This window comes from Rhea pennata, chromosome 16, assembly GCF_028389875.1.
Source record: "Rhea pennata isolate bPtePen1 chromosome 16, bPtePen1.pri, whole genome shotgun sequence".
Classification (NCBI taxonomy): Eukaryota; Metazoa; Chordata; class Aves; order Rheiformes; family Rheidae; genus Rhea; species Rhea pennata.
The window spans coordinates 14,320,552-14,340,474 of NC_084678.1; the positions used below are offsets into that span (position 1 = coordinate 14,320,552).

The 19,923-nt window shown below is 43.9% G+C and overlaps 1 protein-coding gene across 4 annotated transcripts in view; it reads left to right on the forward strand.

The window, feature by feature from the left end:
- The window catches only part of CDH4 (cadherin 4), a 452,425-nt gene that overhangs the window by 233,533 nt on the left and 198,969 nt on the right, over window positions 1–19,923 (forward strand). The window contains exon 1 of one of the 4 annotated variants that reach the window (XM_062588918.1): window positions 8,456–8,562. The exons of the other annotated variants lie outside the window; for them this stretch is intronic. The gene's annotated coding sequence lies outside the window, so the exon portion shown is untranslated. Of the gene's footprint in view, window positions 1–8,455; window positions 8,563–19,923 lie in introns of those variants that run through there. 4 annotated transcript variants of the gene reach the window in all.

The following is a 19,923-nucleotide window of genomic DNA, read 5'->3' on the forward strand; positions in this document are numbered from 1 at the left end:
CATCCATCATTCACAAGAAATGGGCTTCAGTCAGCAGTATTCCCTTCAATGAGAGCACAGAGTTTCCTGACACTGGGATCCCTTGGGAACTCGCAGTGCAGAAGGCACACATTTCTTGGGTACCTATGCCTCCGACTGCTGTCAAACTTTTAAAATATTTAGGAAGGTACGACTGCAGAGTGAACATAGGAGCATTACCCGTGTGATACTTTTAGTATTTTTTGCTTAAGGTTGCAAGACTTTGCAAGGAGTCATTCAGACTGTTGACTGCACTCACATACACCAACTTGCACTTACAGTGAAAAATGAAGCCTTTGAGACAGCTTTTTTCTTTTGCAGATGTAGACACTTAACTACAAGCCACCTGGTTGTCAGCAGTGGTGAGCAATCACAGCTTCCATTCATCTTTTTGAGAGCTTCAGCGCTTACTACTGTTGGACATAAGGCCGCTCGTACTTAGGTGCCTAACTTTCAGAAAGTGGATTTGAAATTGTTTTGTCTTGAAAAGCAATTACAATGATTTGCTTTGTTGAAGATTACTGAGCCAATCCCACATACTTGCTTTGACTGTGGAGCTTAAGTTGTTCCTGGAAAGCTTCGCAGATGATTTCACAGGGTTCAGCAGTCTTCAGGAAACAACGCTGCTTTTCTTTCCTTTACGTGTACACTTCATGTTTGTCTTTGACAGATGCTCAGGTCAAGTCTTGATTGTTTTCTGCGAGTAGAGCCCTTTTGAATGAAAGCAAATGAAATGCCTCCTTGCTTACCGTGTCCCTCTTGATCAATATGAGTAAGAGCAAATAGCTAATGTATGCTTGGTGTTCTGCCAACAGCCCACAGATTCGTGCGTGCACAAATTCCTTGTTTTACGTTGTGCACGTTTCCTGGATTGCTCTGATTCATGCTGTTCACAGGCGTCTTCTGTTCGCTTCTTGCTTATGTTCTGTCCATACTGATGTTACGAAATAAATTTCCAAAGGCAACAGATGTCAACAGCCTATCTTATCTTAGTAACCTCAGCTCGTACAATTACAGATTGCACTTGCTATCATGTGGAGCTGTCTAGCTTTTACAACTATTGCTACTGTTTAAGTAGGAACACATCCAGAATAGACATAATTGGGTACGGAAACTAACCCATTCTTAGTGAAAAACTCACAGAGAATTTGGGACTTCCAGATCTACATCATCAACACTTCCTCCTCAGCCTGTTGTGAACCAGCAGTCCCACTGGGGGAAAGATAACATGCCTTCCTGTTGGCTGATACAGATGAGACACCTCCTTTGGTACTCAGAAATCCTCCCTCACCTGGCTCAGGTGTCTGCTCTCATAGGAAAAGTCCCGCTTGGTGCTTTCTTCGCCGAGAGCCACACTATGATATCTGTTCGCTGCCGCCCTCCGTGATCCTGACGTGCTCAGAAGGATTGGGCATTAAACGAGGGCTGCTGTGAACGAAGGCGTCTGGTCTGGAGAGGTTTGTTAAATGTTGCTACCGCTGTTTCTGGCATAAATCAGCAAAAACCTCTTTGAAATCCCAGTCAGTCAAGCGTGCTTTAAGGGAAAAGCGTGTGGCAGAAACGCCGCGGCTCGGAAACCCGTCTGCGGAGCGGAGTCGTGGTGAGAAGGGTGCCTTTCTGCACAGAGGTGCTCGGCCGAGGCCCGGCTTCAGATGGCTTCGGGGTTTTTGCCTCCTGTCTGCTGGCCTGCAGAGACACCTCGCTTAATTGGAAACGTGCAGCTCGGGGACTTAAGTGGAATTTAGACTGTCTAAATCTGGGCTTAAGTGCTTTCATTCTGCATTTTTTCAGATATGCAGTTGAAAAGTAAATTAATGGTAACACGTGTAAAATAGCACAATTGCTTTTTAATTACCTGTCTAAATGGGAAACAATTGCCAGGAGAGTAGGAAGGAGCCTGAACAAGTGTTTAAAGACCAAGTGACAAAAATCTTTTGTGTTTTTTCCAGAACATTCCCTAGTTTCTTTGAGATGTATGACAGCGGGGAGAAATGGAGAGCCTTCCGTGTCTTGCTGTAGCATGTTTTAATGGGATTTCCAGGGTCTGAAACCTGTCAGTGTGAGACAGTGAGCAGACCCTTCAGCAGGTTTTCCAAACTAAAGAGATTGAGATGTTCCTCGAATTACTTGCAGATTCCCTGTTAAAATTCTACCTTTCCTAAATGATTTCTCTTCAGGCCATAGAAAGTTCATTTTTGTCCTGTTCTTTGTACTTCGCAGCTCAAGATTCTGCGTTCTGGAAAACAAAAGCTCCTAAATATTTCAGCTGTGTCGTTTGTTTTGGCCATCTACACTTGTAGCAATTTGAACATGCCTAATTATCCAGTTTGCATTTGAGTTTCTCCTTCCAGGGTGTTCTTCCTCCTAACTGTTAAAATCCAATATAAGTAACCTGTATAGAAATTAGCTTAATAATAGTACTGAGATACAGAATTCCCACTGACAGCAAGTGGCAAGTGCTGATATGTGCAAAGACGACTTAAATAAGCTGAACAATGCAAGTGTTTTAGAAACAACCATAGAGCGAAAATAATCAGGAGGCAAAAATTTAAGGCTGTCAGAGGGCTTGACCTCAGGTTCACTGAGGGTAAAGATGATTCCCACTTGCTTAAGCAGAATTTGGATGAGCTCTAGACTTTTTTTTTTTTTTTAATATACTCACTACACCAACGACACACAATGACTGAAGAAAGTCAAGAAAAGAAAATACTAGAACAGAAGGAAATGAAATGCAGCTAAAGAAAATTGATTTTGTTTCATCAAATACTTTTTGAAGTTATGAAGTTGCGGTATTTATCTTAGAAATACTTATTTTCTGCATGGATTTCAGAGCTATAAGAATATACATTCTCCTTTGTCAACACTTTTTCCTAAATGGATTCAGTTTAGATAGCTGGACATGCACTAATCCTTTTTTTAGTCTACAAAAGAGAGAATGAGAAAGAGGGAAAACAAAATTATTCACGTCCTTATGAACTCAAACAATTTGTTTAAATGTATTTTATGCCAGATTTGCATACTGAGCTCAGAAGCTCTTGGAATGACTCACATGGACTTCAGAAGCCCAAGCAGTGAAGGGGTACAAAGGACAACAGATTTGAAAAAATCTTGTATGGTTTCTGTGTTTAGTATCGCCCCATGTATTTTCCCTTATACAGCCCTGTATATAAGGGGCTATATATACTTGGCAGTAGAAGACAGCTTGGAAGTGCAGGGATCTGGGCTCATCTGTAGCTGCTGAGGCCAGGGCAAGCTGCCCAGTTTGCCTGCTGCAGGATCCCCCCAGTCTTCTGCTCTGGCCGTGGTAGGACCCAGCATGGTGGTGGCTCCTGGGCTGGATCCTGTGTAGCAATTCCTAATGTCCCATTTACTGTTTCTATTTTAGTCAGTGACTGGTGTTTGCCAGACCCTCAGTCTGTTAGATGGGAGTGACAATAATTACTCATTTCCCAGGGATGGTGAAATGCTTAGTTGCCTGAAGTTGAAGTCTTGAGATGAAAATACTTGGAAACAAAAGTGTTATTGGGATACTGTATGGCTGTTACAGTGGTAGCTTTCACCATCATTAATATATCCACCACATTCTGGAAAGAAATTCAGATGAAATGCAAGAGGAATGACAAATAATGCCAAACGGTTTAATATAGTGAGTCTATAATGTATTTACTGCTAGATTTGCGGTTAATCATATTGAAAAACAAGGTAACGGGGTATCAGTAATGATCTAGCTAAACCTGGCAGAGTTTCAGAGAAAGAAATACCCGCGTGTCCACAGGCTACATGAGTTTTGCGCTCTGTGCCGGAGCCTGTGCTGCCTCGGGCTAAGATCTTGCAGTTACGGGAACTGCTTAGTGCAGGTATTCCCCAGGTGCTTTAAACAGCCTCATCACCCCGGGAGCGGCTGGAGTGGAGGCGGTATCGCCCGTCAGCCCTCACTCTCCAAGCAGTTGATAAGGAGAGTGTTGATCTCCTTCAGCTAACGAACCCGGGACAGAAGCATCACGCGGCTCGCTGGCGGAGCTGGGAGTCAGATGCCGCCGGCCTTCCTGGGCGCCTGGCGTGCCAGACCCCGCTGCCGACGCCGACACGGGGAGGGTGCAGGTACCCTAGAGCTGCGGGCGTGGGTACTTGTCCCCAGGGTGTCTGCGTGGACCTGGGGAACTGTCCTTTGGCAACAGGCACGTACCAAGGTGGAGACCACCAAGGCACGCTAACGTATATACTGATCATGTGAATACACTGGATTTCAATATTCTCACTGAACCGAGGGCAGACTGCGCTTGAGGCAGGAGCAGAGTGAAATTGGAAGCATCCATTGTGGGGAAAATTTGGGGATTTCACCCCAGTTAGAGAAAAAGGAGTGGAAGTTTCTCATGTAATTGTATGTCTGAAAATTTTCAATTGGAAACACGGAAATAATCCTTCTAAAAAGTTTTGTTTCAGTGATATCAAAATGCTTCATTGCAACTTTCTCACTTGACTCCTGTGTTTTCAATTCCTTCCGAATTTCTGAAGCCAGCTTTACCTATTGCAGTAATATGAAAACTTCCTCAGGGAAATAAATGTTACCGGATCTCCTACATACCATAGCTTGATGCTAGCCATCGAAAGGTTAATAGGCAAGTGTACGTGGCCCGTCTGGCAAGTTATAATGTTCTGATTGAAAGTTGTAATGTGTCAGCAGAGAACCTTCTCTGCAAGCTAAACTTTGCCGAGGAAACGGTGCCGCTTCCTGGTGTTTTAACTGAGTTGAACCGTAGCGAATCCAAACCTGCTCTGACCGTGGTGGCTCGCCGGGCGGGCGAGCACTGGTGCTCACCGCCTTCTGCCAGGTGCGGGCTGGGTCAGGACTGGCCAGGTGAAGCTGGTGGCATTGAAACTGCAGCCAGCTTCCCCGTGATTGCCAGCCGGCCCCGTCGAGAAGTGTCCCTAATTCCCACCACAGCATGTCCGGTTCACGGTGCTTTAGGAGGCGTCTCGAGCGGCCGTCCACATAAGCAGCTTTCGCATAAACACTTCAGTTCTGCTTCACCGAAAGTGGCTTCAGTGCTGATCAGCGAAGCTGCGCGCCCCGGCAGGGCAGAGCGCCGTTTACTGTGAGTGCTGCAATTAAATTGTCTCAGGTGGGTTCGGGCCACCAGCTGCACACGTATCATAGAGGGGCCTTCTCTGAAATGCTCCCCGGGGACCTCCCACTGAAATATCTCAGTTTTGTCTTTTGGGGAGAAAACCTGTTAGCCCCTCTCTCTGTTTCACTTGTTATTTGGGTAGAACCACAGTTGGGTGCCTGGGGCAAAGTATTGTCTGCTGAGCATGTTTGTATGAGCCCTGCTTTTTGATAAGTTGCGTGTGCAGTTTTGCAGGTGGAAATCCCTGCACAACTGTGCAGCTACAGGCTGCGATCGTCTGGGGCTCTCCTGGGCAAGGCAGCTTAATGCACACACAGTCACACTGCTGTGCACGTCCTGAGCCCATGCAAGCATCTGTCATTAAGTTTGTACATGAATCAAGTTCTTGTTTGGATGTTTGACCTTTATAAGATGGAGTATTTGAAGGCTTAATATGGAAGTCTAAAAATTCAATAGGTTTTACTTAAAAGGCATTATGTATGAGTTTCTTATTACTTTCTCCAGGGCTAAGTCAAGCCTTATTTGTGCAAAACTCCGATTCCAGACATCTTGTAGCATTAACGAGTCAGGAGGCAGATTTGCTGCAAGGTCTCACTCTTTACTTCCCATGTATGCCCTGGAAGGATTGGTTGGAGCCTCCAGCATCCTGGGGCATGGCAGTATCAGTACTGTCACTCGAGTGATAATTAAACCTTGGTGTAACAGATGCTTTCTGTTGTTTAAAGTATTCTTTCTGACTGGTGTGCTTTTGTCTGGTTTGTATTCCTAAAATGCCTGTCATCTTATTCACAAAGATACGTCCTTCTTCATCATCCCAGCCAGCTGAGGAAAGAATTGGAGATCTTCTTGCTCTTGTACAGCTGCTGCACAGCTGCAATGCTTGAGCTGTCGGTCATCCTGCTCGGCAGGGACAAGGTGGTTGTGTTGAGGAACCCACCATCTGCACCTACCGCCACAGGCAGTAGGACAGAGCTCTCAGGCGCTACCAGAAGTTCTTCCCTGCCACATTTTCCAAAGCAGATGGGTTGAGAAGGATGTGTATGCTAAGATATTGGCAGAGGGCAGAGTTTGTGGCTGAAGAAGTGTCACTTTTGAGAGAGGTCCGTTAGTGAGGTGTATGTGCTTTTAGATTTTACGTGCATCCACAATCAGGATGCAGACTTTATAGAGGGGAATAAATGTTGCCAGTCAGATTATAGATTTGCTTTATGATTGGAAAATAAGCCATGCGTGTTAGCAAGAGTGCACTGTTGCGCGTGTGCCTCTGTCTCACCTGTGTGAACGGAGGCAGAGCGTCGTCTCCGGTAAGCTCTTCGATTCGTTCATAGCTTCGTGTGACTGACTCACGGGATGTCTTTCTGCATCCCCTCTGCAGGGCGCAGGCACACCTGGGGCTGCTACAGCCACTTTTCTGCCACCTTAGGTTGAACGAGGAGGTGGAGGGCCTCAGCAGGCTGGGCGACGGCTGATCGTTGCGGGTTAACCGCATCTTCTGAGACGGAGCTTGGTGTCAGGCTATGTCTGGATTTAACCAGCATATCCAGCTGGTGTAGGAGTATAATTAACTCACACTCACAGACTACAAAGATTAATAAAGCTAAAATAAATGGCATTAAATCATTTGCAGTATAAATTTTTCTCTAAAGAGAGTGGTTGGTCTCTTCGATGCTTGTTTTCTTCTTTGACTTTTTATGCCTAATAGAATTGCATTGGAAGGCTCCATCCAAAACAGGGATTTATCTTTATTATGGAACGCAGCATATTGTTTAGTGTGTTCTTCTGTTACGAAGCCATGTGCTCTTATACGAATGCTGATATAAGCATTAAATGGTTTAAAAATAATAACGAACTGGGGGATTATCACCAGAAATGATTGATAGTCCTTCGTCAAAAGCAATTTCATGTCATATAGTTTCTACCAAGAGATTTTTTAGGTGAGGGGCTAATTAAAAATATTCTATTTCATTTTATTGTTCTCTTGTCACTCGTTACAAATGCCTAACCTACCATCTGTTTCTATTGTATTAGGTTGCAATGGCAGAAAAATAAACAGTGACTCTATTAAAAAAAATCTATTAATAGGGAAGGGATTAAAAACAAGTAAAAAAAAATCTGTATTTTCACAAAATGTTTCATAAAAAATGGCCTTGTTATGTAGAAAATTTTTTAAAACTTTTCTTTTAGAACCGGCTTCTGGAAGGCTGAAATATTTCCGCTAAATGCCAAAATATTCCAGCATGGCAGGAGGAGGGTGGAAACCTCCCGCACCCCAGCACATTTCTTTCTTCAGGAGGGTGGAAACTGTTATTGCAAAACGTAACCGCGGGGGCCAGCAAGGGGGTAAGCTGTGCTCGGGCATCTCCCGGCTTGGCGGCACCTTCGTGCCCGCCGCAGCCCTGCCCCGGCTACGGCAGAAAATAGCGGGGAGCGGGGAGAGCGCCCGTGAAGCAAAACGCCCGCTGGAGCAAACCGGCACTAACGTCACGGGCTGCCTTCCGCGGTTTCACCTTGCTGGCTAGGGATTGCAACGGGAGCCGCTGTTACGCGCCGGAGAAAACCCTCTTCCCTTAAGACTTTTGCCACCCAACTTCTCTATACTTTAAAGGCAAGATTAATGAGCACTTTATCCGGCGCGTATGAGCTGCCTATCAAGAATATTTTCAACAGCGTGCCGGGGCTACGCTGCAGATAGTGCTGACAGAAGCTAAAGTGAAATGTCATCCTTGGAGATGTGATGCCGCGCGGAGTTGGAAGGGGGCCTGCGCTGCCTTCAGAGACTGACAGCAAAATCCTTCATTCTTTCAGCTCCCAACATATGGCATGAAGTAGGGTGCAAAAGATAAATTTCTTTGGATAGGTACAGAAAAATATGTGCAATGCTTTTTACTGGTTGGCTGCATAGTAAGATCAAAGCAGACGTGTTTTCCGAGAGCAGAGGCCTGGTGCTTTGAAATCATGCGTGCAACTTGGCCGTATTAACGATGTGCGGTGGGTGTCTGCTTGGAGTAATTAGGAGCTTTCTCCACGAACTAGCAATGGCCGCTCAAGGGAAAATGGGTCAATGAAGTGGCAGGAGTTGGCCGTCCTCGTTGCCTTGTGCTATTATTACTATTATTATAAATAGTTGGGGGCAGTTCCAGCTATGAGTCAACTTTTCCGCACGCCGCGGAGGCTGCCCGCCGTCGCCGGCACCGCCTCGATCAGGCTGGGCAGGCTCACTGCCGTGCGGCTCGGTGGAGGCGGATCGTGCGCTCCTGAGTTATTTCGGGATGTTGAGCTAGGACTGATTGGGAAGCAGAATGGTCAGTCGTAATCGTGTAACACCCCGATATAACCCCGTCTGAAATTTGGTGTGTGCCAAGATTGCGTCTCTTAAAGATTTCATTTTACAGCTGAAGCAAAGTGCGTCATACAGGTGGGTGTTTTAGCCGGAGAGACGATCAAGTAATAATCTTGATTAACTAAAAGTAAACAGACATTCTTTGATGCTGGTATTACTAGAAACTATATTTGTAACTGTATATGTTAGGCTCAATGAAATTTATTCTCAGGAGATTGGCGCTGTGGTGCGATTACAGACAAAGTAACTGCAAACATAGAAACGGATAAATAAGGATCTGCTGTGTAGAGGCCGTGAACAGGAGCTGTGGAAAGCGGAAAGAGCTAACAAACTGAAAATGTGGGATTTAAGAATGAAAAAAAATCCGTTCCTTATTGTCCCTTCAGAAAATTTAAGAAGAAAACCCCAGCACAGCAAATCAGATACATCCCCCTTTTTCAGATCTCCCCCGTTCGTCTCTCCCTACCCAGCTGCAGTCTGCTGTCTTAAATTTATGTTCATTAGGACTGGACTGAGTTCTTGCTGTACTTTAGTGCTATTCCCCAAAGAGCAGCTCCACTTACCCAATGCAATAGGATGTGATAGCGGTACAAAAAACCCTGCTTTTTCTGGCACACAGATTAAGGAAAGTCCCTCTGACTCACATTTTCAAGTGTTTTCTTATAACTCCCTAAAATACTTTCACCCTGCGCTACCTGATCCAGAACAGGTCAAATATGTAACGTTCGCTTTTCACCTGGAGCCTGGCGAGATAAGCACCTAGGGGGAACGCGCCTGATGCAGGAGTGCAAACGCGTAAGGGCTCGTTTTGGTGAGCGGGAAATCGGCTGCGCTTGGAAGTGTGATTGCTGTTTATAATTTCATCGTATGAAAGGATGGCCAAGACATTTCAGATTTCACAGAATATTGAAAAAAAGTGATTATATTTGTCACAAAAACAGTGTTGCATGCTGTTATGTGTTCTCATTTAGTCTCTGTCATAACAGTGATTTATTTGAATTTTAATGTGAAATATGGTCCTCTAGGCTATACTTTGTCCTCCTCAGGATGCTGTATTTTGCGTGAGTGACCGTGCCAGGCTTCCATAAAGGTTATAAGGGCCGCAGAGAGGGGAACATGCCAGCTGAGCAAACCACACAGCACTGATAGTTCAGAGCAGTGCACCCCCTTGCTGTAATTCAGAAAAAAATACAGAATATTCAGTCTGATGTCCTTCTGCATTAATATGTATTGCAGTGAGAATGAACATAGCCCCCCAAATTAATAGTTGTGACATGGATAGTAGTAAGACTGGGAAGAGGTATAGAGTTAACCTGCAGTCATTACAGCTTGAAGATTTATTCTGCTTTCCTCCCGGCCTTGTACCCTTTTAGCAATCAGAGTAAGAATTTGAATGCTGAATATTCCAACAAACTGTTTACAGTATGAAATCATCTGCAAATTTATTAAGCTAGTATCTCTGCAGAATGAAACCTTCTTTAGAGGCTAATGATAATAGCAATAATTTAGATAGAGGGAGTGCTTTCCCCCCACACACACACTCACAAATGAGTTTTGCCTTGGTCTTGTAGCACTGCTCGTGCCGAAAGCTAGGCTGACTCTCAACAGATGGGCTGTTCCAAATTGCCAGCTGCAGGGACAAGTATGTTCTTTCCTTTCCTCCCCTCCATAAAAGCAACTCTGAATTTGGACTGTTGTATCCACAAATCATAGGCCTGTGCTTTGGAGAAGCACCTCGTTCCCCAGAGACGAAACTGGCCAGTCCCCAGCTCTCCACTGTTCTTCTCCGTAGAGAAATGTTGCCTCTGTAGAGACTCCTGAAGACCTGAAACTGTTGAAACCTTGCTCCTGGAGACAGGCAGGAAAGCGAGACTGGTTCCATTTACTAGAATGTAAATTGGGAATAATGCCAGTGAAATCAATGAGTGTTCTCTATTGAAGACAAGACTGAAATTGGACTCTAGCTGCATTAATTCATATGTACCCTGGATATTTACTGTAATAACCAAAGGAACAAACACCTCTGTTGTCTTCTTCCATTCATTTCTCCTTTTTGGCTAGAAGTCACCTAATTTTTGTATGCTTTACTCCTATTACTTCTCAAGTTAGCACTTTATGAGAAAATTCAAGGTTCCCAAAAATGACAGACAGGGAAGTTTTAGAAGGAAGAAAGGAAGAAGAAGCCCCTTTAGGCCTTCTGAAGGCAGTGTGGGTTGTGTGAGTCTTGCTTTCAACTGTGTCTTGTGATAGAAGGTTGTCTAAAACCTAAAGAAAAAAGAGTTTGTCACATCCAGCCGTGAGACAGTCTCTGCCATTCGCTTAGTACCTCACCCTTTTTCTTAGAGGTTTTAAGAGGGAGGGAGGTTAGCCACTGTCAATTTTTTGCTGATGAAAAGTTTCAGACTAGCAACTCTGGAGAAAACTAAGGTTTTCTAGCCATACAGTGAACTCCACAGGGGTCCCCATTTTACATGGGAAATGGGCCTCAAATTCATTGGTCAGTGTTGGCCTAAAAGCAAATGGATATAAGTGTATTATCGGCATTTAGACTGGAAGTGGCCTTCAGAACGATGAAATTGTGGAACAACATTCAAGGAGAAATAATGGGGTCCAGAGAACAAATGATTTCAGCAGAGAAGCTGGTGAGAGAGTATGTGGCACAACTGCATAGGACAGAAGAGTACCAGACTGAATGAAAGACTGAAGCAGTCCTTTCCAGCTCTGCATATCTGCATATCATTTGGATCATGCTGAGGGTGACCTATACTTTTATACTGAAAGTGCCCTCGAAGTTGCTGATTAATTCCAACCAGGACTTGGAAACCTGCCCTTCAGAGCTCACTGTGGTTTCACTGGGTAGTCACCATTCAAAGTGGACTAACCTGACACTGACTTTCAGTCACTGCTGATCTAGGCTGACTCTCCCTGGGTGGATGAGGTAGGAAGGATACCTTATCCCAGTGTCAATTATTGTGACCTGATCCCTGTCCTAATGTTTAATTCAACAAATTAGGAGTACAGAGGAAGAAGGTATTTATACTGAATAAGTCACATGAAGTCCCTTTGTCCCAGGTCTCATCTCCGATTCTAACATTTCTGTCTTCACTCCCATCTCTTCTGCTTAGATATGGGCATTTCAGGCAAGGACTTATCTCCAGGTATTACAGCTGGTGGGAATTTCATATCAAAATGTCTTTGGTTAACGCTACTGATTCACCATCCCTGCTTCTGCCTATGGGAAAGGGCCACTTCCAACGGAAGTCCCTGTTCACAAAATTTCAGAAAAGTTATTAATTGTCAAAATGCCCTATTTTCGGCCTGTGGAAAAGAAAATTTCTGGCTTGGTATTGTTAAATTAAAAATTCCAACATAGAACCTTGCTGTTACTAATTAGGAAAAAAAATGACACAGAGTCTTCCCCATAAAGTTCCTTACAAAGCTTTCTATGATGTGGCAACACCTTACTTGTGTACCACCAACACTGTGGTACTTGATGTCATTTTGACTCTCTTTGAAATTGCTATCAGGAGAAGGAGTCAGGAGAATACAGTTTTGGTCACACTGAATCCACGTCTGGTCCTGGTGTCCTGCTAATGATGCCAAATAAATGCTAGGTTTTTGTGCTTAGCAGAAGGTGTGTGTTGGTGGGCAGATCTAAAGTCTCATGTGTCCATTGAGGTTTGTAGATGAGGAGGAGGAAGGGACACTGTTCAACTCCTTCAGATTGCTATGGAATAGCATCTGGTTATCTTCATGCTACTAGTCATGGGATTTGCCCTGTTAAATCCAGCCTCAGGTGTAAATCTGGTGCAGATTTGAGTATGTTTGTGGGCATGGAAGGGAGACATGGCTGGAAATGTTTCCACCCCTTGCTCACATCCCTAGTGCCTGGCACAGCAGGGATCGTAGACCTCAGAGACATGGGGAACATCCACAGCACTGCCCATTCTCCCTCTCTGCTCCTCCAAGGGCTGTAACACTGCGACCTTCAGGCAGGCGGGATGCTGAGCCAGGACGGAAGCTGTGCACGGTGTAAAGGCACCATAAGCAAAGGGAATCAGGCAGCTCATTGATTTTTGCAGTTTGTGTGTTTGCCAGTGTACGGCAGCAAGAAGCTAGTGACACATACTGTTTTCATTCTTTAAAAAAATTAATCTTTTCAACATCAACACCAACATCAATGAGATCGTGAAGGAGGTTAGTGAGCAGTCTGAGAAAAGCCTGGGACATGTTTGCTGTTGGCCATAGTGTGTTCATACTGCTGCAGATATTAATGTATGCAATTCCTAAATTACAGGCTATTAATTCATGTCTGCATGAATGAATTCTGTGGGACAAACAAATTCTGAGGGCTTTTATCTCAATCATCAGGAAAATAAATTTCTGTGACTTGTGTCCAGCATAAGCTTCAGTGATGGTAAATGGATACCAGTGATAATCTATCCTGGTACAGGCTCTCAACCCTGCTCGGCGCTCCTTACTACAGAAATCAAAGAAAGTCAAATTATGTGGTACATTTTTGTGTAATTTAGATGTCAGTTCTACTCACAGCTAGATCCCTACTCGACACAAAGCACATTTTTGATAAGTGAATATTTCTTAGAGGGACCCTAAATGTCTAGGAAAAAGGAGGGATATCTGGACCATCGGATTACATTACTTTACAAAGTATAGAAACATCTTTTGTCTTGGATCTAGATAGACTGCAGATAATATTATAGGCGTCCTCAAGAAGTAGAGCTCTGACAGATTTCTTCCAAAATCACCTCTGTGTTACAGAGGTTGTTGGATACCCCCATTTGCTGGTTGTTCAAACCGAACTCAAGGAGCAAAGGTTAACTTCACCACTTCTGCTGTTTTGCTTGTGCACTTTCAGGATGGTTCCAGCATGTGGCTTACTGGGACCTGGAATTTAGAGAGACCAAAATGCCTCTATACAAGAGGTTCAGTGGTACGCTTGCAAAGTTGTTACCTTGTGATAGATGTGATAAGCAGCTTCTTATTTGCTTTTCTTTCTCAGCTGTAACTTCAAGAAATAATGTAACAAGTAATTAAAGATTTTTCCAAGGATACTCAGCCAATTAGACTCAAAATACAATCAAAAGTCAAGGTGAGTTAGTCTTCAAATTCCCGTAGGTCGGAATTTCCAATGAAGTCTAAGAGATTACATTAGGCCTGTTCATGCAATTTGAAACTGGAAAAGCTTAAAAAATGTATCTTGTACAGCTATCAATTTATTTCATCTTGGCAATGCTGATTCTTTCCAGAATGTTAGGGGAAAAGATGAGAGGAAGCTGTAGAAATTTTATTGCAGCTAAACCTTTCTGAGAAGAGAGCAGGAGATTTTGTCATACTCCTTTGAAAGACACAGCACAGATATCTCATGTGGAAGTTGTTTATTATAGTTATAATGGCTAAAAGTCATTTCAGTTTCTTCACAGTCTTGTGTGGCTTTGAGGGCAGGAGAGATGCTCAGCCTGCTACACAGCCCCTGGACCTCATAGTTGTGTCGGGCTCTGTGCTACCCCGTGTTTCTCCAGCTGTCCGAACCCCATGTACGTCCCTTTCTGAGTCCAGTGCCACTGTCCTGCCAACAGAGCATAGTCTCCATCACCAAGGATTTGGGCTCTGTCTTTCTCCTGTGCCTGCACCCGCAAGATCCTGCTGATGCTGCTACTGAGCTTTTGCAGAACTACTGAGGTTAGGATTCATGCTTGCCTCTACACAGAGTGGAAGCAAAAATCTTGTCCTTGACACCATCCAGTTATTGTATGTGTTGCCTTCTGAATCTTCTGAATGAGGTCTAAGAAATCAGAGGCAAGATATAATGGAGTAGCCAGTTGATAGCTATCTATTTCCACATCCTAAATTCCGTAATCTGGATTAGTTGACACCAGAGTGAAGCTGGAGTGGCTGCTGGACTAGTTGCCACCCAGCAGGGCTGTTTTTGCCACTGTCTTGCTGTTGCACCAACGTGCCTTCGTTGAGTGCAGATGGCAGCACAGCTGGTTGTGCTGGCTCTTGCGTTGGCACCTTACACATGACGTGTACATGTGCAGGCACTCTCATGTGTCCTGGGCACTGAACCCACACAGATCTGCTTCTGCATGTGCTGAGATGCTTCAGCACCAGCAGACATTAGTGAACACACGCATGTAATTCATGTGTGTGCAGCAATCCCCAAAGAGCTTAGGTGAGGTGTCCAGTTTGCCTGATTTTTTGATAGTTAACCCTGATGAAAGCCTCATTGATAGCCAGCTATATGAAGATGAGGACCATAGGTCTATTCCAGTGCATTTGCAGAAGAACTACATTTAATGTGGTGTTCTTTAGTGTGCTTCTAAACTGTTCGGTATTATTTTTAAATACCGAAATCTGAAATCATCCCTTCATATTTTTTGTAACATGGAGAGCTGCATTTGAACATAATCACTTCTTATGTCAAAGCTTTAATTATATGATTTACACTTCTAAAATTAAACTTGCAACTACCAATAATAATAAGAAGTGTCTTCTGGCTAATTCTAGAATACTTTAGCTAGGGAGCAGATTAGTGTATTCTTTCTGCAAGCGTAGGAAATATTGTGCATAGAACAATAAAGGCTGCATACTGTCATCTATAATTTTGTTCCTAAAGTGTCTGTTGGGTGTGTATGTATTTAAACATACTGTGACTTTAAGTCTCATAATGATATAAAATCATGCATTTTCTAAAAATATGTATTTATTTAAACACATGGATGTAGACTTAGACTGTGAGAAGCAGCAAGTCTTGCATCATTTTAGCGCTGGATACGGATTCAAGCTTTTTTTTCTAACAATGCACCTGTTTTCAAGGGAAAGACGCTGACAGATTCAATTCCTCTGTAACAGAAAGGCTTGGGCACCCCCAAGCACAGAGTGTAATTGGCAGTGAGAACATCCCTGTTGTCTCCGCCTCTTTGAGACAGCTGCATGTGTGATATGGGTGGATATGGCCAAGTGAATTTGCTATTAAAATGTTCTTTAAAGCCTCTACAGAAAAGGGGGTTGGGGATTTGGGGGGAAAATGGTGGTGCTTCCCAAAGATCCTGTGCATGGATATTACTCAGTTTGGTAGGCTCCGGAGAGCTGTAGCGGCAGGAAGGCTAGCTAAAGCCATACGGGCTGTGTGCCAGCAGTGGGTCTCCTCACCTGGAGCCAGTTGCAGGATTAAGGGCCTTTGTATATGTTTCTCTGTAATGCGAAAAGTAAAGATGAGAATTTAATGAAGCCAGATATAAAATGTAGCAGACAAGGTGCAGCCAAAATCATACTTTTCTGTCCTTCAGAAAAATTCAAAGTGAAATTAAATCCAGGTATAGCTTTTCTTGAAAGTGGCAGGATGCCACCATCCCTACCCTGAGTTTGCTAGCAGAACTGCTTCATCCAGTGCATATGAATGTTTTCCATTTTTTATTTTATTATTTAACTTTTTAGACATTCAGATTTTGCAGTTATTCCAGTGTACAAGAAACTTCTGCATTGACTGGATTTGTGCTGTTGAAATTAAATAGGGAAGCAAAACAACTATGGGTAATTATACATATTTCATGTATCTGTGTACGCATCTTAAAACAACAAAAACTGTCTTTGTTTGCACTGGAGCCTTGAATTTGATAGCATTCAGTAAATCTAATTATAGGCTACAGGAATTTGTGCAAGTCCCTGAATGTTTATGTACAGTTTACCATTTTTCCCCAAAGTGCTTTGATGGATTTTGCAATTAATCTTCAGTTTCATTTGATTGGAATTTAGAATTTGTGGGTTACGTCTGTTGCTGGCTGTGCGAAGCAGGCTTACCCCACGACAGTTAGCACCGTGTGTCCTTTGCATACTCTTGTATGTATGGGGATTTTTTACATAACAGTTATATTTCTCATATAAGTTTCAAATGAGAATGAAATCAAAGAAATGGAGCTTTCCTAATTCCCAGAAGATTGTGAGCACTATAGGCATTGTTGAGGTGCTGGAGATAACAAGGGAACAAAGAAATTCAATTAAAGTAACATTTCCTTTCAAGGTCCTTTTTTACCTGTTTTCTATGACATACATGATTCTGTTAATTTTCTACTGCATAATTAGGACCCATAAAATCTGAGGTACTTGAGTTATTTCTGGGATGTCCTTTTGTGAAGAGGAAATACTTTCTCAGCTGAAGCCCTAAAAAAGTCTTATCTCTCTGTTTTATCCCAAATATCCAAATTGTTTGTCCTTCTGCTAGCCGTTACTGCTGACCCTTGATTCTAAAGCTACCTCTGCAAGGAAAAAGTTGCAGAAGACGAAGCCCGGCAGCAAATCAGCTCTGACAGCGCCGTGGCTGCTGGCCCGCGAGCTCGCGGCGTGGGACGGCTCGGGGGGGAGCGCTCCTCCGGACGCTCGGCAGGAGCGGCGCTTCTCTCCCTGTCTTCATTTGTTGGCCTCACGGTGCCTTCTTAGCCGGCGCTCGGCTAGATGCAGCGCCCCAGCAGCTTGCCTGTCCTTAACGCTTGCTAAAGCGTGGTGCTCGCGCTCAGCCTGCTCGTTTCGCGTCAGCAATTGCAGCGTCTTTGGGAAGAGCGCCTGAGATGCTGTTGAACGGGGTGGATTTCGTTGGATTCGATGGGTTTCATTGGCAGATATTTCTGCCTTTGGAAAACCTGTCCCGTTGGCCTCCAGGCCGGGCCGGCGAGGCGTTGAGCCCTTCTCCTGGGCCTCCAGCGGCACAGCTCGGCTCCTGGGCTGCATGGTACGACTCCTTCCGTGGTACGACTGCAAACTTCTGAAGATCCCGTCAGTCCTGACTACGAAGAGCTGCAAGGATAACGCAGCAAGGGAGCAGATTTGTCTCTCAGGATTGCCTTTGCTGCTCGCACGGGTAATTCCTGGAGTGACCTTCTGCGTTTGAACACGCTGCGGAGAGGCACCCGCAGGATGGTCCCAGCAGTGTCTTTGTAAATCTTAGTGATACATGACAGACAGCAGTTAGCAGAAACAGCAGGCAGCGCGTGGCCTTGGAGACACTGCAAAGGGGATACTTTGACACGTTAGCCGCCAGTGAGGGGAGGTCGCTTGGGAGCTGCTTTTGTATCACTGCAGGGGAGTACAAGGAGTTGCTGAATAAAAAGTGAATTTAATCAGACTTACTTGGTGATATCCTTTCACCTCAGCCTCCTGATCGTATCTGCGCAGTGAGGAGCTAGTTAATTTTAATGGTAAAAGCTGAGAATCATCTTATTGAAATTTAAATTAGGTTAATGACTAGTGATATGGCTAAAGGGTATAATTTACAAAACACAAATCCCTTATGCAAAAGTGTGTGTGTTCAGTATCACACACGGAAATCCCTTAATTTTGATTTGACTCGTTTAAAGCCAAAAATCAAACACAAAAATCTTGTTAACATTTCCAAGAATAAAAAATGTAGCACTTGAGCCGGTATTGGCTTTTGCTCTTCGAAAGGGAAGTCTGCCTTTGAACAGCCTGCACTGCTGGATAACGGCTGCCCTGGGAGAAGATCTCACCCTCCATTTCCAAAGCAGGCCAGGGTCAGATGTTCTGTTCTCATAGCTGAGACCAGATTTTTAAGGATGGAGCCTCCTTTTAATCACCTAATGAACTTAGTAGGTTTAAAATAAGGTTTGAATCACTGAGGACTCTCCATCTGCGTCGGCATGCGTTATAATGGGAATGGAAGAGCGCTGATACCTGTGTCCCAGCAGGAACAACTAGGAGGTTGATCCCTTTTGGAAACCTGACCTTGTGTTTGCACTGGGCTTTTGCAGTGTTGCTTGGTAGTAGGAGGTACTGAAATAACATGATACACAGAAACATCCTGGTTACGATAAGGGGAGAGTAATGGTATTCAGTCATGCTCATCTTAATGCAATCAGTACCTCCCAAAATGCTGCGAGGGAGTGGAAGGTCACTGTAGCAGAGAGATGACAAGCTGAGTCACCAGCCATCAGCACCACTTTTTCTCCTCCGCTTGCAGTCACCCACTTCACTATATCACAGATGCTGTTCTTTGGTTTTCCCCAGGCATGTGTCTTCTCAGCTCTCCTTGCTCCCTATCTGTTTATTCACTGAAAGGTTACACCTTTGCGAGGAAACTGGAAAGAGATGAAGTACGTGCCGGAGAGGGAGAGAAGGTGGAGGACTTGCAGCTGTATGTGGTAATATGGAGAGTAATTTTTTTCCAACTGGTGGAAAGGTTGCACCAGCTGCTCCTGTGCCCAGAAATGTGGGCAGAAAAGGGGGCACAAGAAATAGTGAAACGTAGTCCTGCCCTGAGCATGTTTCCAAAGCCGCCTCATTGCTGCTTCCCCCTCTTTCGCCTCATGCCCAACTGGGGCAACTCTGTTGCCTTAAATCTATGCAAGCAAGCTCCAGAGGTTAATGGTTAATCAGATCAAGGTAGAAAAGGGAGATGGTGTGATACTTTGAGCTAACATTTAATTAAAACAAGAATTTCCAAAGCTTGCTTGGATTAAGGGACACAAAGTTCTGCCTGCCGTGTTTTTTAGTAGTGCATGAATTGTTCATCTCTTTGACACCTAAAACAATGTGGAAACTAAACCTGCACTTTTGTACTCTCCTTGTAGTGTGGTGTGCTTGGCAATTCAGACTTGCATGAAAACATCGCTTGGATGGATACTAATGGCCAGTACAGTACTGCAATGTACATCAGTTTCCCATTAGAACCAAATGTTTCCTGGTATCTCTACAAGCTGTAGTGTGCATGAAATGAAAACCTCTGACATTTATGAGGTTCTTTACAATATAGGAGCAAACATTTACTTTTAGTGTCTTAATTTCATATGGGCATTTTACTTGTCTGGCATGTTCAGTTGACGTCTTTGAAAAACAGGAATGACATTAAAGCACCACACTGAATTGCTTGTAATTTGTATAACAGAACTCATTCTTTTCTTATCATTTCCCATTTTATGAAGATGACGTTGTGACTTGATTTGACTTCAGAGTGCACTTAGGAGGTGGCAATGCATACAAGCTTTTTGAAGTAATCTCAGAATAAAGTTACACTAGTTTCTATCCAGGGGTAGCATGTTTGAAAAAAAAGTTTTAAAATAAATCAATTAGAAGAGGCAGCAGTTTGCATGGTATGGCAGTAATAATAAAGACTCATATGCTAAATCCTTCATCAAACAGAGACATGTGTTCACATCTTGCAAATACAAGCAACAAGGTGGGGGGGGAATAAGAAGTATTTTAGGAATGGAGATGAAAATGGGTGAGTTGGAGGAAAAAAGGTTTATAAGGTAAAACAATTCCAAGTCCTAGGACTAACAGAGCAAAGACTGACTAACCTTGCGTGTGTTTATGGGGTGGTTAGAAAGTGAGTGTGTCTGAATGCAGAAAGGAGCTATTATAAGTTGGACCTGTCCTGTTCACAGTTTTGAACTTAACCGTCGCGAT